This window comes from Bombina bombina, chromosome 1 (assembly GCF_027579735.1).
Source record: "Bombina bombina isolate aBomBom1 chromosome 1, aBomBom1.pri, whole genome shotgun sequence".
NCBI classification, from domain to species: domain Eukaryota; kingdom Metazoa; phylum Chordata; class Amphibia; order Anura; family Bombinatoridae; genus Bombina; species Bombina bombina.
The window spans coordinates 96443624-96470602 of record NC_069499.1 but is presented as its reverse complement, the minus strand read 5'-3'; the positions used below and the strand labels follow the sequence as shown (position 1 = coordinate 96470602).

General features: G+C 36.8%; 1 protein-coding gene across 1 annotated transcript in view; it reads left to right on the top strand.

Annotated features, from left to right (window-relative positions):
- The first annotated feature begins 5138 nt into the window (after positions 1–5138).
- The window catches only part of LYSET (lysosomal enzyme trafficking factor), a 42843-nt gene continuing 21002 nt past the window's right edge, over positions 5139–26979 (top strand). The window contains exon 1 of the mRNA XM_053697531.1: positions 5139–5212. The gene's annotated coding sequence lies outside the window, so the exon portion shown is untranslated. The remainder of the gene's footprint in view (positions 5213–26979) is intronic.

The following is a 26979-nucleotide window of genomic DNA, read 5'->3' as shown; positions in this document are numbered from 1 at the left end:
GGAACTTCTAGCAATGAAGGTGTCTTTCGAACATTGGAGACACCTCTTAGAAGGAACAACACTTCCAGTCCTGATCTATATGGATCACAGGAACCTTCAATACCTAAAATCTACTAAAACCTTAACTGCAAGGCAGGTCAGATGGAATTTGTATTTCACCTATAGACCTGCATCAAGAAATGGGAAGGTGGATGCCTTATCCCGATTGCCTTAAAAAACACACAGCATACCCTCCAAACAGACTGTCATACCGAAAGAGAATATTCTTTTCTTTTCTATTGATAGCACCTCTTACCTTAAAATTCAACAAGAAAAGGATCAAACTAAACCCCTAACTGAGCTTCACCAAAAGTCGAATGGGACATATTATCATAAGGACAAGATATATATTCCCCCCTTCAGTCGACGATACTTTGTTACAATCTGTACATGATTCTCCACTCGCTGGTCATTCAGGATTAACCAAAACACACAAGACTTGATTAAAAGATCATACTGGTGGCCAAACATGACCACTGACATTTCAGATTATGTCTCTTCTTGTAGGATTTGTACCATATCAAAAAAAGGCAATAAGCCTCCATACGGGTTGCTACTACCGTTAGACACACCTAATAGACCATGGATAGAGTTCGCTCTCGATTTCATTGTTGATCTACCAAAATCTCCCAACAATACTACCATTTTAGTAGTTGTTGACCTGTTCAGCAAAATGGTACATTTCATACCTTTTCACAAATTACCCACCGCATACGAGACAGTTCAACTCCTACTCACACATGTGTTTAAACACCATGGATTACCTAAAACTATGTTAAGTAATCGTGGTTCACAATTTTCTATTAATCTCTGGACTCAATTCTGTAAATCTCTTTCCATCAACAGAAGACTTACTTCAGCTTACCATCCACAGTCGAATGGGCAGACCGAAAGATGTAACCAATGGTTGGAGCAATTCCTCCGTGCCTTTTGCTCCTCTCAACATCTCTGGTCGCAACACCTTCTGTATGCAGAATTCTGCTATAACAACATAATACATTCTTCCACTAAGCAAACACCATTCTTTATCAATTATGGTTACCATCCCAACTTTCATATACTACCCCACAATGAAACCTCATCTCCAATCGTATCGGATTTAACCAATACCATATCTTCCAACTTTTCATCTGTACGAACTGCTATAGACCATGCAAAAAGGATCCAAAAATACTATTATGATAAGAGGTGAACACCACCACCGCAATATTCCATAGGGGATCTGGTATGGCTCTCGACAAAGAACCTACGTCTTTCAACACCATCATGGAAACTCTCCTCTTTGTACCACCCTATCCTATTACCCGAATCATCAATGAAAAAGCAGTCCGACTTCGTCTACCTGATGACATGAAGATACACCCCAGTTTCCATGTCTCTCTCCTGAAGCCCTACCGTACTGTTCGAGACTCTGCCTCACAACCTTCTACCCCACAAGTGTCAATTGATCCTAATATCAAATATGAGATTCACTCTATACTAGATTCCAGGCGTTGCCATGGAAACTTACAGTATCTTATACGCTGGAAGGGATAAACTCAAGACGACAACTCTTGGGAACCAGCCTCCAACATCTCAGCACCTAGACTGGTATCCCAATTCCACCAAAGGAACCCTGATAGGCCTAGACCCTGAGCCGCAGAGCTGCTCCTTAGGGTGGGAGTCCTGTCATGTATTTACCTAACTCTTAGCACTATCTCTTCACGTTGTCATCAATATCCACTTATCAGTCTACATTCAGTAACAGATTGAAACCCCTCCTCCAACATCCGGTATAAATGACTGTCTGTCAGTCTCATCATTGCTTGGTATTAGGCTTCCTCTGTTGTGGAGTACCCTCTGAGCCAATCTTAAAGGGCCACTGTAAGTAAATATTTTCTATGCCTGTTACTAACTAACTACCCCAAACACACTTTTTATCAATAGCATTTCATTAACATATCTCTACCGTATATCAGAAATCTTGTCTGCAAATGTAATTGTTTTCCAAACCCACTCCGTGGGTATCCTTTGCTCTGTACCAATCCGTTTCAAAATGGCGCTTTAAACACAAAGTTATTGGTTTAAGTATTTTGAACATGCAGTGCTGAAAATAGTGGGCAGGATAATGTGACATCATTGGCGAATAAAAGATATAACTTTTAGAACGTTATGAAACTTCGTTTTGGAGAAAATATAGGTCAGTAGGTTTTAATTAATGTTTATTAACTTTAATATGTTAGTTGTTTAGCTTAAAAATTATAACAGAAAGTAATCCTTTAACTAAGCACTCATCTACAGGCTTCTTTCCAGCTTTCACTGCTTACCCTCATAGCAAACTCGGATACCGCTGCAACTTACTCCTTGTACGCCTACTACTCTCAGCCTGCTGTTCCGGTTTCCTTGCGGTGACGTCACACGCCAGCTTCACACGCTGCCTCAGGTGCAACATCTCTCCAGGCACTGCTTGTTTCCCTGTGTCGCTCTCTGGCGTGCTCCCTGCTACTGACACAGTCGTTGCTGTCAACCAGATCCCAATCTGACAAGGTAAAGGAACGCTACTTATAACTTTCAACTCCACTTTATTTTTTTACCTTTTACCTGTAAATATTGCAAACTTAATAGCACCACATATCAGTACTAGTTCGTCATACTTAAATTACTGCTCTGTCTCATACTTTCTCTTGCAAGGTGTATACACTTATCCTATGGTTAGTTAAGCTGTTAACCCTGCTGCATATGTTAGTGACTTGTCAGAGGTGGCAGCAATAGAGTTCTTCAGCTTATAACAACCAAATATAAACCTGCTCATTGATTACTGGGGGTTTTAAATTACTCATGTCAGTAATTGATGTTCAATCCCAGAAATCTCCCTGCTACACAACAAAACTTACTAAAACACTATCTCAGCAGTTGTGGTTTATATCTAGCCTAACTTTCTTTTACAGACTTACAGTAGCCTTGACAATATTTGGTCATAATCAATACCCTATTTTCTGCATAAATATAATCAATGTGTATTTTAAAATTAACTGGTCAGAATTTAGTGTTATTGAATATTAATATTGATAATTGACGGCAATATTATTACTGCTATTATTTATTATTATTCATAATCAAACATACTAACAATATAATTATAATACTTTTGTATACATAGTACCCTCAGAAAGATACTGTAATCAGAAAGGTAATAGTTGTTTGAAATAAATTTAGCCCAGCATTTGTATTTTAGAACACAAAAAACAAACCAAATATGCAGGCAGAGAGGACTATGACTTACTGGCGGTGAAATATGGTCATCACATACAGTTTTCTGCAGACCTGTCTTACGAGGACTCTCTAACAATAGAAGGCACTTGCCCCGCTAACTTCTCTTCTTTTCTCCTGTATAGATGGGGATACCCTTTTCACCTTTAACTTCACGTGAGGGGAAGAGAATCATCTGCAGAAACACACTGGAAGTTTCATCCTTTTCTTCTGCTTTAAATACCCCCCTCCTGAAATACCAGCGACATCTACTGAGAGGTGGGACACTCTATCTAAATCAAGATACAACCTCTACCAAACCTCAAAGAGCTCAGTGGCATGTGGTTGCTGGGAAAAGACCTTAGCGAAAGCTTCAAGAACCACCAGCTTTAGCTGTCACTCCTAAAAAGGTAGCTAGATGACTTTATTAATTTCCTAAAGTTTATAACATGATGTCTCTGTTTATTTTACGGAATGGAAGGTTGGTGTTGATGTTTAGATTCCTCACTCATGTTATACTCATTGTAAGTTACTTACTTTTAATTTGATGGTCTAGTTATTCTCTCTATTACCCATTTTATTTTGCAATGTTATACTATATAAGGAGTTAAGCCTGTTTTTTCTCCCTCCAATGCAAAGTTAGATTGTGCGGAGTGGCTTCTTTATTCGACAATGTCTGACTTAAAGGGACAGTCAACACAAAAATTGATATTGTTTAAAGGGACAGTCTAGGCCAAAATAAACTTTCATGATTCAGATAGAGCATGTAATTTTAAACAATTTTCCAATTTACTTTTATCACCAATTTTGCTTTGTTCTCTTGGTATTCTTAGTTGAAAGCTTAACCTAGGAGGTTCATATGCTAATTTCTTAGACCTTGAAGGCCACCTCTTTTCAGAATGCATTTTAACAGTTTTTCACCACTAGAGGGTGTTAGTTCACGTATGTCATATAGATAACACTGTGCTCATGCACGTGAAGTTATCTGGGAGCAGGCACTGATTGGCTAAACTGCAAGTCTGTCAAAAGAACTGAAATAAAGGGGCAGTTTGCAGAGGCTTAGATACAAGATAATCACAGAGGTTAAAAGTATATTAATATAAATGTGTTGGTTATGCAAAACTGGGAAATGGGTAATAAAGGGATTATCTATTTTTTAAAACAATAAAAATTCTGGTGTTGACTGTCCCTTTAAAAAGATATATAACGCCTCTACTACCCATTCCCCAGCTTTGCACAACCAACATTGTTATATTAATATACTTTATAACTTTTAAACCTCTAAATCTCTGCTTGTTTCTAAGCCACTAAAGATAGACACTTATCACATGCTTTTTTTTAGCTTTTCTTAACAGGGGAGTGCTAGTTCATGTGAGCCATATAGATAACATTGTGCTCAGGCCCGTGGGTTGTGCACAAGACAGCACTAAATGGCTTAAATGCAAGTCAATAGATAATAAATAAATAAAAAGTCATGTGATCAGGGGGCTGTCAGAAAAGGCTTAGATACAAGGTAATCACAGAGGTAAAAAGTACATTAATATAACATTATTGGTTATGCAAAACTGGGGAATGGGTAATAAAGGGATTATCTATCTTTTTAAACAATACATTTTTTTGGTTGACTGTCCCTTTAAACAACCTCATGTGCTAGTATTTGTATGTTTTGCTAGTACTTTGCTTATGATATACAATAGTTATTAATTTATTATGTTTATTTGGTTATTACTATTTACTTAGCCTTAACTAACTGAACTTTTAGCCTTTGAATAATGATTGATAAATCCTTGGTGCCATTAACCCTGGACCACAGCTCCCATTGATATTTGTGACTTGGCTTCCTCAGTTGGTCTTTTTAGACGTTATTCATGTCTAATTTTTCCTATTATTATTGTCATCGGTTACTTGTAGAACGCCAACAGATTCCGCAGCGCTATATACAAAGGTATGATATGCAAGGTAACATTTATAGGGAACAAGTGGGTATAGGGCCCTGCCAAGAGTTGAACTATTGTAAATCACCTCTCCTTTTTTTTCTCTACTCTTTTATTTCATGTGTTCCTTTCTTATCACTTTCTGGCTTATTTGTTTCTTCTAGGTTTCAACTTTATGTTATTCCTTCATACACATTAAGAGATAAGTAAAAAAAACTTTGATATCTATGTGCTCACTGCTCCCCGGTTGAATATAGAGTAACTAATATTATATTTTATATGGTTTTAGAGAATTCAATACAATTGTTTAATCTAACTTGATTGAAAACCCTCTATTGCCCAGATGGAATTCTGACTTTCAGGCTTTTCTTCCGTAGCATGTGGTGAGGCCGCTCTTATCTTTTCTTATATTCTCTACTTTTCTTTTTCAGTACTATGATAACCTCACATAATACACCTTCCCGTCCCCACACACAACTTGCTCTAATCACCATCGGTACTATAACTTCCTCTCACATCTGCAAAATAAATATTCCCAATTAGATTATATTTTAACAGATCACTTGGGTTTGTCTATGGTCAATAATAGTAGAATTTCCCAAATTAGTTGGTTTGATCATGCAGCTGTACTATACGATATAAATTGGCATAATCTCCATAATCACCACTTTGTTGTTGGTTAGATGACTCTGTTCTATCTGACCCTCTTAATATAGAGAGGCTGGAAACTTCACTGCACAACTTTTTACTGAAAATCACCCTCATGATACCTCCCATGATACTACCTGGCAAGCCCAGAAATGTTTCATGAAAGAAAAATGTATCAAGCTTAAATCACACCTTAGGAAGCAATATGATTCTACTTATAAATTCCTCATGGACACACTACAACAATCAGAACTAGCTCACAAAAAAGATCCCAATAATACTAACCTGATAATCAATCCAACATCACAGAGAAAATGTAAATACATTCTTGTAATCCGGAGCACTTTGTTCATTAAAAGTAAATTCGAATTTCTATGTAGTGATGTCGCGAACAGTTCGCCAGAGAACAGGTCCTGGCGATCTTAGCTTGTTCGCGTTCGCCGCGGCGGGCGAACATATGCGATGTTCGATCCGCCCCCTATTCGTCATCATTGAGTAAACTTTGACCCTGTATCTCACAGACTGCAGACACATTACAGCCAATCAGCAGCAGACACTCCCTCCCAGACCCTCCCAGCTCCTGTGCAGCAGCCATTTTAGATTCATTCTAATCCTGCATTCTTAGTGAGAGGAGGGACAGTGTAGCTGCTGCTGATTTAATAGGGAAATCGATAGCTAGGCTAGTGTATTCAGTGTCCTCTACAGTCCTGAAGGACTCATCTGATCTCTGCTGTAAGGACAGCACCCCAAAAAGCCCTTTTTAGGGCTAGAACTTCAGTCGTTTTTTGTTTTTGTTTTTAGAATCAATTTTTTTTTTTATTGAGGTAAAAATAAAGAACAAGGCAAACAATCCAAGCATGTCAATAAAAATTGTACAGTGAAATAGTTTCCAAACATGTTGTAATTACACATTAAACATGACACACAGAATAGGTTCACCTGACAATGGAATATATGGTAATATACAACTTGTCTATTGTTTTGGGAACTCTCTATGGCACATGAGGCCGCTTATGGACCTCTTAGTAAAATATGGAGCTACAGAGAGTTATCATGTACACTAGAAGACTACTCTTGAGTCTCAAAGAAAGACCTCCATTTTCTTTTTTGGTATAGGAAGAACACATAGAATATTATAACAAATTTAGTAAATAACACTATGATTAAATATGGGGGATATATCATATAAAGGTTGTCAGCAAAATGCAATCTGTAACATTTCATGCAGAGTTATGGCATAATGTGGTTATTGAACAGTAGATCATTTTAGAAAATATTAAACACCTTTAGTATTCAGTAGGTGAAAATTGGTGTGCTCACATACTATGTTGGTAGTAAGGTAACATAAGTAGCCAGCTATATTACTGATGTGGTGTAATATGGAGCTTAGCTTAAGAGCAGGAATTGTCTAACAGATCAAAAAATAATATTATCTACTCCTTGTCACACAGAATTAACAGCTCATCAGGGCTCAAAGAAAAGCAAAAAATAGTAATATCACAGAGTTACCCCCAACTAAATACAACCTGGGATATCAGACATCAAAGTCCTCATGAATGGTTGAGTCTCTAAGGGTAATCGCAAATGAGTAGTAAGATGAAATAAAAACAGTCATACAACCATTGACAGTAGGTAGGTAGAATTCACACATAGCAGCCAGATCATAACATCAACAGAATACGCACCAAAGCAAGATAAAGGTTTAGAGCCATACAGCTCGGTACTGAAAATGTTCGTCTCAGCACAAAGTCACCCCACTCCATATCTATTCACTGGTTAGCATCATGAGACGAAGACGCAGTACAAGAGGGAAATCTAGTATTAGAGAGCCACAGCAAATAATACCCCTTAAGTGCTAGGACAATCATTAATTATAGATTATAGGGTCCTATGCTTATCTGATCGGTAATGTTCCTGAGCGCATTTAACCAACTCCCGTTTTTAGGCTCTGGCTAGAGTAAATGTAAAACAACCTCCAAGCTTTAAAGCCAAAGACCTGAAAATTTTCTTTCATAGCCTGAGCGAGGCTAGGATATGTTAAACTCAAGCCCTTCTGTTGAAGAGCAACACTCCAGTCAGCCTGGGTGAAAACAGCCGTCGCTCCTACCCAGGGTCGTGACAAACACTCCGGATCAAAGACTCTGACAGCTACAGCTGGCGACCCGAATCCATACAGCACACTACTTCCAGCGGAGGTATAGTAAGTTAATGCAGCGCTCACTCGAGGCTTCTTCTTGTTGGCTTAGAAGGGATCTCTTTTCTGTCAAGGCCCTCATTCCGGTCTCCATTTTTTGTAATAGTACCATGTACAATACGGAGCGGAGCAGCACTTGTCGCTTCTAGTAAATCATGTGTGTTCCGACTTATTTGCTCGCCAGTTTGAAGAACGATGTCTGGTGACTTAGTATAGCATGTTGGAGGCCTAGGTATGCAGGCACGACCCCATTCACATGCCAGATGGTCAGTAATACTTTTAAGTTGTGCTTCCAGTAATCTGGCAAAAATAGCCGTTAGTGATGTATCGCTATTTTCCATTCTGTGTCAATATGCGTGGTACTTTCTCCCACTAAATTAGGGCATTGGCCATGCAACACTGGTGCGGCATTTATGAGGACAGATGAGGCCTCAGTGATAAGGGAAGGCCTCAAAGTACAAAGTCTGGTACTGATAGCGCGCAGGCCACACTACAGTCCAAAACCCCTGTTTTGGGTCAGAGTGCCTTCAGCTAAGCTTCTCCACCTATTTAGATGGTCTGTCACCAAGATTACAGTGAGTTTTTAGGTAAAAGTGGTGGATAACTCAGGAGCTGAAGCTCAGTGCGACCAGCAAGATGGCCGCTGCCCAAAAGTCCCTCCACATGATTTGTATTTTTAATAGTATATACAGTATTTACTGATTATTACATTTTTATTTATTTATTTATTATTTTTATTGAGGTCATTACAAAGAAAAAGTCACATTGGGAATATACAGGTGAAACTCGAAAAATTAGAATATCGTGCAAAAGTTTATTTATTTCACTAATGCAACTTAAAAGGTGAAACTAATATATTGCATTACATGCAAAGCAAGATAGTTCAAGCCGTGATTTGTCATAATTGTGATGATTATGGGTTACAGCTCATGAAAACCCCAAATCCACAATCTCAGAAAATTAGAATATTACATGCAATCAATAAAACAAGGATTGTACATAGAACAATATCGGACCTCTGAAAAGTATAAGCATTCATACTGTATGTACTCAGTACTTGGTTTGGGCCCCTTTTGCAGCAATTACTGCCTCAATGCGGCGTGGCATGGAAGCTATCAGCCTGTAGCACTGCTGAGGTATTATGGAAGACCAGGATGCTTCAATAGTGGCCTTCAGCTCTTCTGCATTGTTCGGTCTCATGTCTCTCATCTTTCTCTTGGCAATGCCCCATAGATTCTCTATGGGGTTCAGGTCAGGCGAGTTTGCTGGCCAATCAAGCAAAGTAATCCCACGGTCATTGAACCAGGTTTGGTGCTTTTGGCAGTGTGGACAGGTGCCAAGTCCTGCTGGAAAATAAAGTCAGCATCCCCATAGAGCTCGTCTGCAGAAGGAAACATAAAGTGCTCCAAAATCTCCTGGTAGATGGCTGCGTTGACCCTGGACTTAATGAAGCACAGTGGACCTATACCAGCAGATGACATGGCTCCCCAAATCAACACAGACTGTGGAAACTTTCACTGGACTTCAAGCATCTTGTGTGCCTCTCTATTCTTCCTCCATACTCTTGGTCCTTGGTTTCCAAATGAGATGCAAAATTTGCTCTCATCAGAAAAGAGGACTTTGGACCACTGAGCAACAGACCAGGTCTGTTTCTCTTTAGCCCAGGTAAGACGCTTCTGACGTTGTTTGTTGTTCAGGAGTGGCTTGACAAGAGGAATACGACATTTGAAGCCAATGTCCAGGATCCGTCTGTGTGTGGTGGCTCTTGATGCACTAACTCCAGCCTCAGTCCACTCCTTGTGAAAGTCCCCAACACTTTTGAATGGCCTTTTCCTGACAATCCTCTCCAGGCTGCGGTCATCCCTGCTGCTTGTGCACCTTTTTCTTCCACACTTTTCCCTTCCACATAACTTTCTATTAATGTGCTTTGATACAGCACTTTGGGAACATCCAACTTCTTTTGCAATTACCTTTTGAGGCTTTCCCTCCTTATGGAGGGTGTCAATGATGGTTTTCTGCACAACTGTCAAGCAGTCTTTCCCATGATTGTGATTCCTACTGAACCAGACTGAGAGACCATTTAAAGGCTCAGGAACCCTTTGCAGGTGTTATGGCTTAATTAGCTGATTAGAGTGGGACACTTTGAGCCTAGAATATTGCACCTTTTCACAATATTCTAATTTTCTGAGATTGTGGATTTGGGGTTTTCATGAGCTGTAAGCCATAATCATCAGAATTATGACAAATCACGGCTTGAACTATCTTGCTTTGCATGTAATGAGTCTATCTCATATATTAGTTTCACCTTTTAAGTTGCATTAGTGAAATAAATTAACTTTTGCACGATATTCTAATTTTTCGAGTTTCACCTGTAGAATACAGTTATACAAATATTTACATCATATTTGATAAATGGAAATTTAATCCTCGTTTTTATCCCCAGGATGAAGTTGGACACTTTTGGTCCTACATTAACAGTATAAAGACTAATTCCACACCAGGAATTAAAATAGAAACCTTTTGGGAAGCATTCAAGGCAGTAATAAGAGGTGGCATTAAAGCCTACCTAGTTATGCAGAAATGCATTAATTTAAGAAAGGATATAGAACTTGCTAATCAGTTACGTAATAGTTATAACACCTATATTAGTGACCCTTCTAATAAATCCTGGGAACTATATCATAAAGTTAAAAAGGAAAGAGAACTTTTCTTAGAACAAAAAGTGACACAGGAGGACCTTAGAAGTTCTTCTTTTTCAGACACAGTGGTAAAGCTGGAAAACACATTGCTAATTTAACTAAATCCAAAAAAACGAAAGAAATGATTGAAGCCATTAAAACTGAATCTACTAGAATTACACATCCTAACGAATTACGAGAATATGCATCTGATTATTTTCGAGATTTGTATTCAGCAACACCAATAAACCCTAAAATTCAGGAGGAATTTTGGGGGAAAATACAGGTTCCATTATTAGATAAGACTAATCTAGATAAATTGAATATACCTATAACATTAGCAGAGGTGACCAACGCTATTAATGCATCAGCAGCTAATAAGGCTACGGGACCAGATCAGATCCTGGCTGAGTTGTATAAAATTCTTTCAGACGAAATCTCTCCATTACTAGTCAACTTGTTTAACCAGTATTTCATTGATAATGTCCCATGCTCTAGATTTTTTGCTTCTTCATTTATTACATTAGCTCTTAAAAAAAATAAAAATCCAGAAGAGATTAGCTCATATAGACCAATATCACTCTTAAATTGTGATTATAAAATATTCATGTCTATTTTAGCTTCTAGACTTAAACTTATAATTGGATCTATGATACATAAGGATCAGGTGGGCTTTATGCCTGGGAGGAATTCTACCCGGAACTTACGTAAACTACAGCTATTACTAAACTCATATTATACCCCAGATAAGGAAAGGGTATCCATTACAAGAAAGGATGCTGCCATTGTTTCAATCGATGCAGAGAAAGCCTTCGACTCCATTACCTGGGACCATTTATTTTTTACTTTAAAGGAATATGGAGTCGAGGGCCCTTTCTTTCATCTTATATGGTCAATATACAACTCTGCTAGGGCATCGGTCATTATTAATGGAACATCTTCAGAACAATTTCCCCTCTTTAAGGGATCTAGACAAGGGTACCCATTATCCCCTTATCTTTTTAATCTGGCCTTAGAGCCCCTTGCGATCCTGTTGAGGAAAGAATTAGACGGGGTTAAATTAGGTAATAGAAGAATAACAATACTTTTATATGCTGACGATTTATTGGTATTATTAACAAATACAAAAAAAAATATAGCTTTATTGACACAGATATTACAAGACTTTGGGGCCTTTTCAGGCTATAAGATCAATACATTAAAAACAGAAATTTTTTGGCTAAATAAAAATAAGGATTCATACCACTTATTTCCATTTAAAGAGGCAAAAGATTCTTTTACATATTTAGGGATTAAATTATCTAAAAATTACAAAGAATGGTATGATTACAACTATCCCCCAGTTTTTCTTAAAATAAAGAGGGATATGGAAAAATGGGCAAAGTTTAAACTTACTATAACTGGCAAGATTAATTTAGTTAAAATGCTTCTTTTCCCGAAATTACTCTATTTAATGCAGAACCTACCTATTTTGATAAAAAAGAAAGATTTAATTGATTATAGAAGAGCATGTTTACAATTCATATGGAAAGGGAAAAGAAGATCAATAGCGTTTAAAAAAATGTCCCTCTATAGAATTGACAGTGGATTTGCGTTACCTGATCTAGAAATATATAATCTCTCATGTTTAAGTAAAGTCGCAATAGATTGGATGGTTAGTGCGGACTACTACGCCGTACTTCCTGTGGAAGACATATTGGTATATCCATATTCTCTTCCAGCACTTCTCCATACGTTACCTGATAAATGGCCTACTAAAATCTCTCAATTCCCTGTGATTCAGTACGTAATAATGGCCTGGCAGAAAATACTCAAAATATTAGGTATTAATCCAACTTTTTCTAAATATCTACCTATCAATGGTAATCCTAATTTCACTCCAGCATTAGATTCGAAATTTTTTAAAAATTGGACAGTGAAAGGACTTAAAATGGTATATCAATGCATTGACCCAGAATTGAAGATATGCAAGCAATTTTCTGAACTTAAACAAGATTTTGACATCGAAAATAGTGAATTTTTTGCCTTTTTACAGATACGACATTATATACAAGGAATCATACAGAAAAATATAATATCTGAGTCTTGGAATATACTAGAACCAGCTTTTACTCTATTTAAGGCTGGTAAATACAGTATCTCGACAGTATATAAAATAACCATTTCTTTATTTGGATATCAGAATCTTCAAAAATTAGCGGATATATGGCAGATCCCCCCGAAAAGGTTACAAAAAAGCTTTAATTTAATAGATAGGGCAACAATTTCTTCATCATGGAGAGAAACACATACCAAATTTGTAAATAATGCATATGTTACACCTCAGGTTAAAGCTAAATGGGATAAAACAGAGGGACGCTGTCTGAAATGTAAGAGTATAAATGCAGACCTATATCATTGTTTCTGGGGATGCCCTAAAGTGAAATTATTCTGGCTTAAAATAAACACTTGGATTAACAAAATTAATATGACTAATATCCAGTTAAGTGATAAACAGGTGTTCTTTTTTATAACGCAGGACGGATCATCACTTAAAAATACCCGCCAATTGAATATCATAATTATAACGGCTAGATTAATGATATTAAATTATTGGAAATCTAAGAAAGCTCCCAGTCTTAAGGAATTTATTCAAAAACTTCAAAAACAATTAATTATGGAACAATTTGATGTTTCTGTGAATTCAGAATCTCAAGTTAGAAGTTTTTTTTCATAAATGGGGATTAATAATTAAGAGCTTCTCAATAGAAACTCAGAGGCAATTAATTGCACCGTTTATAGGTACGGAATATGCTTGAGTTGGTTATTACAGATGACCAATATTCCTTATTCCAGGATGATGGAGTGAGGGCTGAAGAGGGAAGAGGAGGTGGAAGAGAAAGGAATGATTAATTTTCCTTTTTTTTTTTTTTTTTTTTTTTCTTTTTCTTTCTTTCTTGTTGTTGTGTTTTGTTATTTAAGTTTTTAGTTTAGGGAAAATTGCCATACTTAGTCTGATTAATGTATTATAGGAATGCCAAGGGTGTTGTGAAAAATCTTTTCTGACAGATTAAGGGATAATTATATCACTTGGAGTTGCAAATAGTTGTTAAAGATGTATTGTCTAATGAAATACTTGTTTTTGTAATATGAATATATGTTATATTACTTGTGGAATTGTATTTGAATCACATTTTGCATGGCAATCGGAAAATAAAGATATATAAAAAAAACAGTATAAATGAAAGTAGGGGGTTTACAATAAACATGAAAATAACAAAAGTAACATAGAATTTTGCATCATAAAAATTGAATATTGACTGTTGCTATAGCATGACAAGTGGTTCAATTTAAGGCATACAATATATGACAGTGAGAGTAGAATCTAAACAAAATTAGTTACAAGGCAAACATCTAATACAAAACATGCTTTAAATGTTTATATGCAAAATGTCAAGAATATTAACATACGATTTGCCTGTCAATCAAACTATATACCATCCTAATTGAATATGAGGTCTCTCTTGGGCCTCCTAGAACAATATTATCCATCAACATATAAAATAGTAACTAGTGGACAAACAGTAAAATGTAAAATAAAAATTAGAACTTTAAGTTACATGATCATATAATTATGTTGACATATTATATACATCCAATGTAAGAGAAATGTAGCCTCTGTAGGCATAATCAGTGCTAGGTATGAGTCCTTTAGAAGAGGGACAAAACTTTAATAGGAGCCCCCTCTGTGGAGCTTAATGAGTTATATGATTGTCACTGCGGTTACCAATAGCAATATACTGCCATCTAGGCCAATAATAGTAGGTTAGACTAATATGGTTGTTAGAGCATATGTCTCAAAAGAGAGATAAGGTGCTATATGTAGTACTGAGGAAGTATGCTAGAGGTAGTTTTGGTTGTATTGAATGTATGTGCTGAAGTATGTTGTCCCGGCCGTAGACAACACACCCACACCTATATAAAACCTATGGACAGCTAAACCGTATAATAGTAATAGTGGTGTCGTTATTGCATGAATGTTGGGGTTCTGGCAGTACTATGAATATTATCTATAGCGATACCATATTGAGGACTACAGTGAAAACATATACCATACTCAGTATTGACATTAGTCCCACTTGTACCAAGGGTATGCCTAATTGTAATCTTTCAGAGAGGGTCATGTTTCAGCTATGATCTGTTTAGTATTAGGAAACTAAGGGTAGGGTGGGGGGTGATAACTAGTCTAAATAGGTTACATTACTGTTTATATTCGGCTTCCAATAAGTATAGTTAAAGTATAATCCAAGCTGGGTTACATAGAGATTACTGTCTAGTCCCATCATATAGTAAGGAGACATCAGCTAGGTCCTGAGCTAATTCAGCAAAAAATAAAAAGCTGTACAGCCTTCTGCAGTAGCCCATGTAAAATCAGAGAGTTACTAGATAATATTAACGTCCTCTAAACATCTGACTCTGTTGCCGCCATCAGTGCTTACTATAGGCTATGCAAGTCGGGATTAAAGGGACATTCAACACCCGACACAACTTAATCCCATACCTTAGGTCCTCAAAAGAAGATGCGTCTGCACCGCATCCCATGTTCAATACCTCTAACGTTATATGTGTAATCATCCAAAGCACATACGATTTTCTCCTGTAGATATGGCCGCCAAACTCCCCACACCGTTATGTAGTAAGTTTCATTTTAAAGGCATTCGCCAATCAGAATCCAATCCTCGGTTGGATTCTTTACACGCGTTCACAGTGATTTGCAGCTGCACTTTCTATTTGTGCTTAGGAGCGGACATAAATTATAATGCATCTGCACATTAACAAAGGAACAGTGTCACCGTGAACGAGCATGGAATTCAATAAAGAAGGGGACGGAGGGGGAGGAGTTTGGCGGCCATATCTACAGGATAAAACTGTATGTGCTTTGGACGATTACACAAATATTGTTTGTGGTATTGAACATGGGATGTGGCGCCGACAAATCTCTTTTTGTGGATCTAAGGTATGGGATTAAGTTGTGTCAGGTATTGACTGTCCCTTTAAATATAAGCCAACAACCCTTGGGGAAATAAGGAGCAGTAGAGAGGTGGCTTGATGGTCAGAAGGGCATAACTGCTATTCATATCAGAGTTCAACATATGACCGTTCCATTTGGAGTATCTTAATGTGGAAATACCTTTTCTATTAAACCGGAGTTCATCATATACAAAATGAGAAATAGAGTATTTTTAAAATAAAGTTTAACTCAACTGTAAAGACAAATAGTGCCCGGGTGTCAAATTAACAATCAATCTCACCCATTCTAAGGACTGAAGTAGAACTAAAAACAGTTGGAACACTGAACTATCAGAGTGACAGATTATAATTGTTATATTATTTGCCAGTCATATAATGTCCAAGAAGAGAGGTGAAAGGGGAAACGGTTACCTTTGGGAGTAGATTTTGGCTAACCCACTCCTAGCCGTTCCAGCATCTGGGACCTCGGTTTAAAGGCCAAAAAAATAAGCACTAGTCTCCAGTGTAGGCAAAGGAGGTGCAGCCCTAGTGTAAGGGTTTGCTTCTCCTTTAAGAATTACACACCTGCAGAGTAGGCTGAGCCACTACCTTTATAAACACACTGTGCAAAGATGTGTGTAGCAAACAAATAGATTTTAACAAAGAATATGCTCAACACAATGTACTAAAAACAATACTCTCCTTGTTAAATAAAGTGACCGCTGCCCTTCCTCAGTCTCTCCCCAAGGACTGTAAAAGCAATAGACAAAACGAAATGGATGGCGCTGGTCTTGCAGAATGATAAGTTTCTGATAATAGATAGAAATGGACTTGATGTGCAAGTTAAAATCTGTTGCAATAATGTGCAATATACTCACTCCTTAAGTAACGTGAGTCCTGCTTCTATGGTATATCCCTCTGTAATATGTCCCTCTCCAAAGGCAACGACAAGGAGGTTTTCAACACAGGGCTGGAAAAGGATTGGAACCTCATCAGCAGTAAAGTGAAACTTTAAATTGAAGAAACAAGTAGTAACTTACTTATCCAAAATAGCAAGTCCGGCTCGTCCCAGCGAAATAATTGCGAAATATGTAAGATAAAAAATGGTTTATTGTAGCTCTACGCGTTTCAACGCTTAAAGGGACAGTTTACTCAAAAATTTTCTCCCCTTTAATTTGTTCCCAATGATCCACTTTACCTGCTGGAGTGTATTAAATTGTTTACAAGTAGCTCCTTTAACCTTATATTGGCATTTGAAATTGTTAATTTAGCATGTGGTATCCCCACCTATTCTGAAAGTTTGTGGCCGCAGGTCCCAGCTATAGATAAGCTTTGTAAACACAGCCAGCAGAAGAAATTACACTCCCAGTGTGATAAAGCAGACATAAGGTAATAAAATGTTGATTTTCCATTGTTCTCTCAAAGTATTGGTGATTGTTTTAAGGACAAATATAAGATAAAGAAGCAGATATATGTATACAATGTGATACAGTAATGATATCTGATTATACCTACAAGCTCAACCCATTTTATTAGGCTGTGGCTTCAAAACACAAAATCAGAGCTTTAATATACAGAAATAAACCTTAAAAAGCTAATTTTCATACATTTTTTACTCTGCAGTTGGTAAAAAAAGCAATTGTAAAGACATTAAGGGAAAAACTATTTTACAGTATACTGTCCCTTTAAGCGTCTTTTTCAAGAGCAATAAAAGACAATAAAAACAAGTAACAGTTTGTATGATGCTGTGACAATGTAGCCGGCTTTTATACAAATATATCGATGTTCCAATTTCCTGTCTGTGGCAGGAAATTGGACTCACATAATAGAAACAGAAATAAAAGTACAAATTCCTACTAGATGTTTAGGCCCAACCTTATTTTTTTTAAAAATTGTTAAATCTTTTTATGTCGCTCATTTAACTTTGAAATATTAACTTTATATTAGGTTCGGCATAAACATGAACAATAAAAGTGACCAATCAGTGAATTACTTTGCATTTTTATCCAATGAGAAGACAGAGTTAGATTAAGTCCCCATTCGAGTATTCCTTGAGTTTCAGTTCCCTTTAAGGTCCGCTTTAAATTCACGTGATACTTTTAGCCAATCCCATGATGTTAGAAGATTTTCCGTTGATCTATGACATCGTGTGGGCTCGCTAGTCACGTGTTATTTCTGACCAATCTGTGAGGACGTTTTTCCTTTGTGGCTTTAACCAAATGTTCCGTTATAGGGATTTACGATCATACATTCTATGAATAGAAAATAGAATAGCGGCAGTATCCATTCTAAACACCAATACAATTGAATGTTATCTAGTTGGTTTATGACAATTTTATATATAATTTGATAACATGAGAAATATGTGCAAAGATGTTTTGCGCTGTGCGGACTTTAATGCATGTAAATGAAGATTTAATTCTAGTCACTAAATGGTACTTTCCAAAGTTTTCTTTCTATAAAGAAGACTTTTGCGATAGCCTTAAATTACATATAACTCAGTAACATAGACATTTATGCGATGGTATATACAATATAAATACTTTGCAAACACATTAAAGACCGTATTATCAATTTGAATCATATGAAAAAGGAATTTAAAAAGTTTCTCTTTATATTGTAAAACCCTTTGAGAAAATTTAGAGAGGGCAGCATTTGTTAGTTCAACTCGTATATGGATAAGAATAGTGACTTTCTATTTAACGGTTTACCATAACCTTATAGCTTAGCTACGTTAAGGGATAAATAAAAAGTGAAGTTATGTGTGCTGGTTAAAGGTATTTCATATTTTGTGTTATCTAATTTAAATATGAATACATTTGTAAAATAGTTGCAATTTTTAGGTTTACCATAATTTTTGTGTTATCTAATTTAAATATAATGTGAAAAAATGTGCAAAATATAATTTAGTACACTACTAGTTGCAATACTAATTGCGAAAATAATTGTCTTCATAACTTGTGTGAATTGAAAAATAGGTGAAATGAAATAAAAACAAAGGAAAGAAAATAAAAATAAAAATAATAATAAAATAAATGTGTGAACTCAATAAAGTAATATTATATGTGTTATATTATTTGCCAGTCATATAATGTCCAAGAAGAGAGGTGAAAGGGGAAACGGTTACCTTTGGGAGTAGATTTTGGCTAACCCACTCCTAGCCGTTCCAGCATCTGGGACCTCGGTTTAAAGGCCAAAAAAATAAGCACTAGTCTCCAGTGTAGGCAAAGGAGGTGCAGCCCTAGTGTAAGGGTTTGCTTCTCCTTTAAGAATTACACACCTGCAGAGTAGGCTGAGCCACTACCTTTATAAACACACCTCTAACCATTACAACTTGCTTGGAAATTGAACAAGCTTTTGCCTAGATTACGAGTTTTGCGGTAACAGGGGTGCGGTGCTAACGAGCAGTTTTTTCTCACCGCTCACTTACATACAGCGCTGGTATTGCGAGTTTTCAGAAACCTGGCGTTAAAAGACAAAATGTGAGCGTAGAGCAAAATTTTGCTCCAAATCTCACTTCAATACCAGCGCTGCTTAAGTCAGCGGTGAGCTGGTGTAACGTACTTGTGCACAATTTCCCCATAGGAATCAACAGGGAGAGCCGGCTGAAAAAAAGTCTAACACCTGCAAAAAAGCAGCGTATAACTCACTAATGTAGCCCCATTGATTCCTATGGGGAAATAAAATGTATGCCTACACCTAACACCCTAACATGAACCCCGAGTCTAAACACCCCTAATCTTACATTTATTAACCCCTAATCTGCCGCCACATACATCGCTGACACCTGCATTATATTATTAACCCCTAATCTGCCGCTCCGGACATCGCCGCCACTATAATAAACATATTAACCCCTAAACCGCTGCACTCCCGCATCACAAACACTAGTTAAATATTATTAACCCCTAATCTGCCGCCCCTAACATCGCCACAAACTACCAACATTTATTAACCCCTAATCTGCTGCCGCCTACGTCGCCGCCACTATACTAAATATATTAACCCCCTAAACTTAAGTCTAACCCTAACACCCCCTAACTTAAATATAATTTAAATAAATCTAAATAAAACCTACTATCATTACCAAAATAATTCCTATTTAAAACTAAATACCTACCTATAAAATAAAGCCTAAGATAGCTACAATATAACTAATAGTTACATTGTAGCTAGCTTAGGGTTTATTTTTATTTTACAGGTAAGTTTGTATTTATTTAACTAGGTAGACTAGTTAGTAAATAGTTATTAACTATTTACTAACTACCTAGCTAAAATAAATAAAAATGTACCTGTAAAATAATACCTAACCTGGCTTCAGCCTTTAACGCGTAGATTTGCCCCTAGTGTGCACTCCAACAACTCAAGTCTGCATCTGAGACTACCCAGGATTGAACACGAAAAAATCTGTTACCGGTGATTGCTATACACCGAGCACCACAAGACTTAAAGTGGACACTCACCAGACCGGAAGCTCCAGCAAACCTTGAAAAAGGTATACAGCTCCAGCAACTCTTAAGAAAAGATTTTTATAACCAACAGGTGGTCTGAAACTCCTGCAAACCTTTCCTAGGTAAACAGTTTCACTACAGATCAACCATCAATCACTGAAACTCCAGCAAACCCTGGGAGGGTATATAGTTTCAGCTACAAACAGACACCTACAAAGAGAAGCGTTCAAACACCTCACGCAACCAGAAAAATAGAAACTCCAGCAAATAAATACAAGGTAAACAGTTTCTATAATTAAGTCATACCAACAACTGAAACTCCTGCAAACCAAGTCTTAGATAACAGTTTAAATATACAGAACCAAGTTTTATCAACAACTGAAACTCCTGCAAACCCAGTTTAGGTAAACAGTTTCAGCATCTTTACCATCCAGTAGTTGTTATCTTCATCTACAATTTCGATCTACAAGTTTTAACTACAGTGAAAAAAAATTTTTTATTCACATAAAGGCTTGTCTGTTTCAACCAATCAGACACCTGGAAAAATTATTTCAAGCAAACTGTGAGTAATTTCATTTCCAACTAAAAGTCACATTTAAAGTCACATCAAAAGATACTTGCAATTCATCAGATGAACATTTATTTCCACCTCCTACGTTAATTATTTTAACTTAATCTGTTTTTATCATATGCTTTGAACACTATAGCATGAATTTATTGTGAATTTATTGTCAATTTTAACTTGTGATTAAGGAATTTTAATATATAATATATGCAAGGTAATAGAGCTCTTTACCACTTATTATCCTATCAGAATATATTATCTAGTCCAATATTGTTTTGTATGGCAACAATTAAATATTTTGTTTTTTAACCTCTTGTAGTCATATTTTCACTATTTTTCACCCAATTTTCACCTATTTGTTTACCTTATCACAGCGCAATATATATTATGATTGAATTTTGAAACCAATACGAGAAGCTCATTTAAAGGTCACGGTAACACATATTATTTATGTATTGAAATACACACAGCTCCCCTCACTTGTTTTTTACCCCATAGGTGTTAGTGTAACTCAGGTTAGGTTTTATTTCCAGGTAAATTTGTATTTATGTTAGCTAGGTAGTTAGTAAATAGTTAATAACTATTTAGTAACTATTCTACCTAGTTAAAATAAATACAAACTTGCCTGTAAAATAAAAATAAACCCAATAGGCCTAGATTTAGAGTTGGGCGGTAGCCGTCAAAACCAGTGTTAGAGGCTCCTAACGCTGGTTTTTACCGCCCTCTGGTATTTGGAGCCAGTCATTAAAGGGTCTAACGCTCACTTTCCAGCCGCGACTTTTCCATACCGCAGATCCCCTTACGTCAATTGCGTATCCTATCTTTTCAATGGGATCTTTCTAACGCCGGTATTTAGAGTCGTGTCTGAAGTGAGCGTTAGAAATCTAACGACAAAACTCCAGCCGCAGAAAAAAGTCAGTAGTTAAGAGCTTTATGGGCTAACGCCGGTTTATAAAGCTCTTAACTACTGTGCTCTAAAGTACACTAACACCCATAAACTACCTATGTACCCCTAAACCGAGGTCCCCCCACATCGCCGCCACTCTATTAAAAATTTTTAACCCCTAATCTGCCGACTGCACACCGCTGCCACCTACATTATCCCTATGAACCCCTAATCTGCTGCCCCTAACACCGCCGACCCCTATATAATATTTATTAACCCCTAATCTGCCGCCCCCACTATCGCTGACCCCTGCATATTATTATTAACCCCTAATCTGCCGCTCTGTACACCACTGCCACCTACATTATAGCTATGTACACCTAATCTGCTGCGCCTAACACCGCCGACCCCTATATTATATTTATTAACCCCTAATCTGCCCCCCTCAATGTCGCCTCCACCTGCCTACACTTATTAACCCCTAATCTGCCGAGCGGACCACACCGCTACTATAATAAAGTTATTAACCCCTAATCCGCCTCACTCCTGCCTCAATAACCCTATAATAAATAGTATTAACCCCTAATCTGCCCTCCCTAACATCGCCGACACCTAACTTCAAGTATTAACCCCTAATCTGCCGATCGGAGCTCACCGCTACTCTAATAAATTTTTGAACCCCTAAAGCTAATTCTAACCCTAAACCTAACACCCCCCTAAATTAAATATAATTTTATTCTAACAAAATAAATTAACTCTTATTAAATAAATTATTCCTATTTAAATCTAAATACTTACCTGTAAAATAAACCCTAATATAGCTACAATATAAATAATAATTATATTGTAGCTATTTTAGGATTAATATTTATTTTACAGGCAACTTTGTATTTATTTTAACCAGGTACAATAGCTATTAAATAGTTAATAACTATTTAATAGTTACCTAGTTAAAATAATTACAAAATTACCTGTAAAATAAATCCTAACCTAAGTTACAATTAAACCTAACACTACACTATCAATAAATTAATTAAATAAAATACCTACAAATAACTACAATTAAATAAACTAACTAAAGTACAAAAAATAAAAAAGAACTAAGTTACAAAAAATAAAAAAATATTTACAAACATTAGAAAAATATTACAACAATTTTAAACTAATTACACCTACTCTAAGCCCCCTAATAAAATAACAAAGCCCCCCAAAATAAAAAAATGCCCTACCCTATTCTAAATTAAAAAAGTTCAAAGCTCTTTTACCTTACCAGCCCTGAACAGGGCCCTTTGCGGGGCATGCCCCAAAGAATTCAGCTCTTTTGCCTGTAAAAAAAACACATACAATACCCCCCCAACATTACAACCCACCACCCACATACCCCTAATCTAACCCAAACCCCCCTTAAATAAACCTAACACTAAGCCCCTGAAGATCTTCCTACCTTATCTTCACCATGCCAGGTTCACCGATCCGTCCAAGGAAGTCTTGATCCAAGCCTCGGAAGTGTTGATCCAAGCCCAAGCGGGGGGCTGAAGAGTGACGTCCATCCTCGGGCTGAAGTCTGGATCCAAGCGGCGGCTGAAGAAATCCATCATCGGGCTGAAGTCTGAAGTCCATCATCGGGATGAAGTCTTCTATCAAGCAGCATCTTCAATCTTCTTTCTTCCGGAGCGGAGCCATCTTCTTCCCAGCCGACGCGGATCCATCCTCTTCTAATGACGCCTACTAGCCGAATGACGGGTCCTTTAAATGACGTCATCCAAGATGGCGTACGTCGAATTCCGATTGGCTGATAGGACTCTATCAGCCAATCGGAATTAAGGTAGGAAAATTCTGATTGGCTGATGAAATCAGCCAATCAGATTCAAGTTCAATCCGATTGGCTGATCCGATCAGCCAATCAGATTGAGCTCGCATTCTATTGGCTGTTCCGATCAGCCAATCAGAATTTTCCTACCTTAATTCCGATTGGCTGATAGAATCCTATCAGCCAATCGGAATTCGACGGACGCCATCTTGGATGACGTCATTTAAAGGAACCGTCATTCGGCTAGTAGGCGTCGTTAGAAGAGGATGGATCCGCGTCGGCTGGGAAGAAGATGGCTCCGCTCCGGAAGAAAGAAGATTGAAGATGCTGCTTGATAGAAGACTTCATCCCGATGATGGACTTCCGACTTCAGCCCGATGATGGATTTCTTCAGCCGCCGCTTGGATCCAGACTTCAGCCCGAGGATGGACGTCACTCTTCAGCCCCCCGCTTGGGCTTGGATCAACACTTCCGAGGCTTGGATCAAGACTTCCGAGGACGGATCGGTGAACCTGGCATGGTGAAGATAAGGTAGGAAGATCTTCAGGGGCTTAGTGTTAGGTTTATTTAAGGGGGGTTTGGGTTACATTAGGGGTATGTGGGTGGTGCGTTGTAATGTTGGGGGGGGGTATTGTATGTGGTTTTTTTACAGGCAAAAGAGCTGAATTATTTGAGGCATGCTGGTAAGGTAAAAGAGCTTTGAACTTTTTTAATTTAGAATAGGGTAGGGCATTTTTTTATTTTGGGGGGCTTTGTTATTTTATTAGGGGGCTTAGAGAAGGTGTAATTAGTTTAAAATTGTTGTAATATTTTTCTAATGTTTGTAAATATTTTTTTATTTTTTTGTAACTTAGTTCTTTTTTATTTTTTGTACTTTAGTTAGTTTATTTCATTGTATTTATTTGTAGATATTGTATTGAATTAATTTATTGATAGTGTAGTGTTAGGTTTAATTGTAGATAATTGTAGGTATTTTATTTAATTCATTTATTGATAGTGTAGTGTTAGGTTTAATTGTAGATAATTGTAGGTATTTTATTTAATTAATTTATTAATAGTGTAGTGTTAGGTTTAATTGTAACTTAGGTTAGGATTTATTTTACAGGTAATTTTGTAATTATTTTAACTATTTTAGCTATTAAATAGTTCTTAACTATTTAAAAGCTATTGTACCTGGTTAAAATAAATTCAAAGTTACCTGTAAAATAAATATAAATCCTAAAATAGCTATAATATAATTATAATTTATATTGTAGCTATATTAGGGTTTATTTTACAGGTAAGTATTTAGCTTTAAATAGGAATCATTTATTTAATAAGAGTTAATTTATTTCGTTAGATTTAAATTATATTTAACTTAGGGGGGTGTTAGGGTTAGGGTTAGACTTAGCTTTAGGGGTTAATCCATTTATTACAGTAGCGGCGAGATTCGGTCGGCAGATTAGGGGTTAATAATTGAAGTTAGGTGTCGGCGATGTTAGGGAGGGCAGATTAGGGGTTAATACTATTTATTATAGGGTTATTGAGGCGGGAGTGAGGCGGATTAGGGGTTAATAACTTTATTATAGTAGCGGTGTGGTCCGCTCTGCAGATTAGGGGTTAATAAGTGTAGACAGGTGGAGGCGACGTTGAGGGGGGCAGATTAGGGGTTAATAAATATAATATAGGGGTCGGCGGTGTTAGGGGCAGCAGATTAGGGGTACACAGGGATAATGTAGGTAGCGGCGGTTTACAGAGCGGCAGATTAGGGGTTAAAACAAATATGCAGGTGTCAGCGATAGCGGGGGCGGCAGATTAGGGGTTAATAAGTGTAAGGTTAGGGGTGTTTAGACTCGGGGTTCATGTTAGGGTGTTAGGTGCAGACTTAGGAAGTGTTTCCCCATAGAAAACAATGGGGCTGCGTTAGGAGCTGAACGCGGCTTTTTTGCTGGTGTTAGGTTTTTTTTCAGCTCAAATGGCCCCATTGTTTTCTATGGGGGAATCGTGCACAAGCACGTTTTTGAAGCTGGCCGCGTCCGTAAGCACCGCTGGAATTTAGAGTTGCAGTGGCGTTAAATTATGCTCTACGCTCCCTTTTTGGAGCCTAACGCACTGAAAACCCAGCCATTCTGTGAACTCTAAATACCAGCGGTATTTAAAAGGTGCGGGGGAAAAAAAGCATGCGTAGCTAACGCACCCCTTTGGCCGCCAAACTCTAAATCTAGCCGTACAATGTAACTATTAGTTATATTGTAGCTAGCTTAAGGTTTATTTTATAGATAAGTATTTAGTTTTAAATAGGAATTATTTAGTTAATAATAGTAGGTTTTATTTAGATTTATTTTAATTATATTTAAGTTAGGTGGTGTTAGGGTTAGGGTTAGGTTTAGGGGTTAATAACTTTAGTATAGTGGCGGCGAGTTGTCAACGAATCTCATAATCGATTAGTTGGTTTGCAATTGGTTGGTCTGTGCACAGCACCAGCTGCTTCACTCCAATGAACTCCTGCACATAATATTGTGTTTTATGGTGATGCCCTTAGCCTAAAGGATGTCTACAGACATTTACTTTTCACTTTTTCCTGACACTATACGTTTCTATTTAAGGTCACAACTACTCCTGGCTTATGTGTTGCCCAGAAATAATAGGAGTCTTCAATTGGATTGTTTATATTAAATCAGGTGATTTGGGACTATGCTTTTCATGATATAGTGCCGAGCTTGTTATTTACACCTAGCCCCTAGATTGATGGGAGTTATTTGAATTGATGTTCACTATTATCTGTTTGCACAATTATTAGCGAATTGCTTGCTATTGCTGATTATAATTATGTACTGTATAGATAAATGTATAAGGCTTTGTCCTGTTATTGATATATAGACCTTAGCGCTTTTTACTTTTTTTAAAAAATTTTTTTTTTTAATTAATTGTAATATGTATCAAATTCAACCTTTATCTGTTATTTTAAGAGCAGACTCGATATTTTTTTCCCCTAACCTTATAGCTGGTTATTTACCATTGCATATAGATATTCAAGATATTTTTTATGTTAGAATGAAGTCCAGGCTTACTTTATTAAGAGGCCATTGGTGGAGAGTTAACAAAAATAAATATCCCACCTTGGTGAAATTGGCAAAGCCCTACTTTTGCATCTCAAGCACCTCAACACCATCTGAGCTCATCTTCTCTACTGGAGGCAAAATAGCTTGGATTTTATTTTAAATATAGGGAAAACATTTTTTTGTTTTTTTATCCGATTAATCAAAAAACATTTTTTAGCCGATTAATCGAAAAATTTTTTATAAGGGCTCAAAGATATGAGATATCAGGTGTTAAAAAAAAAGAGGCAGGCAAACGGCTTTAACATAGAGATACATACATATACATGTCTACAGACGCATATATTTATATGTTTATATTAATGCAATATTCATATTTAATAAAGGTTTTAACTATGTATTTACTATTTCACATTCCAATATTCTGCACATAGCAGAATATGTTCCAAGTATTTATAAATATCTATCTATCTATCTATCTATCTATATATATATATATATATATATATATGTATATAT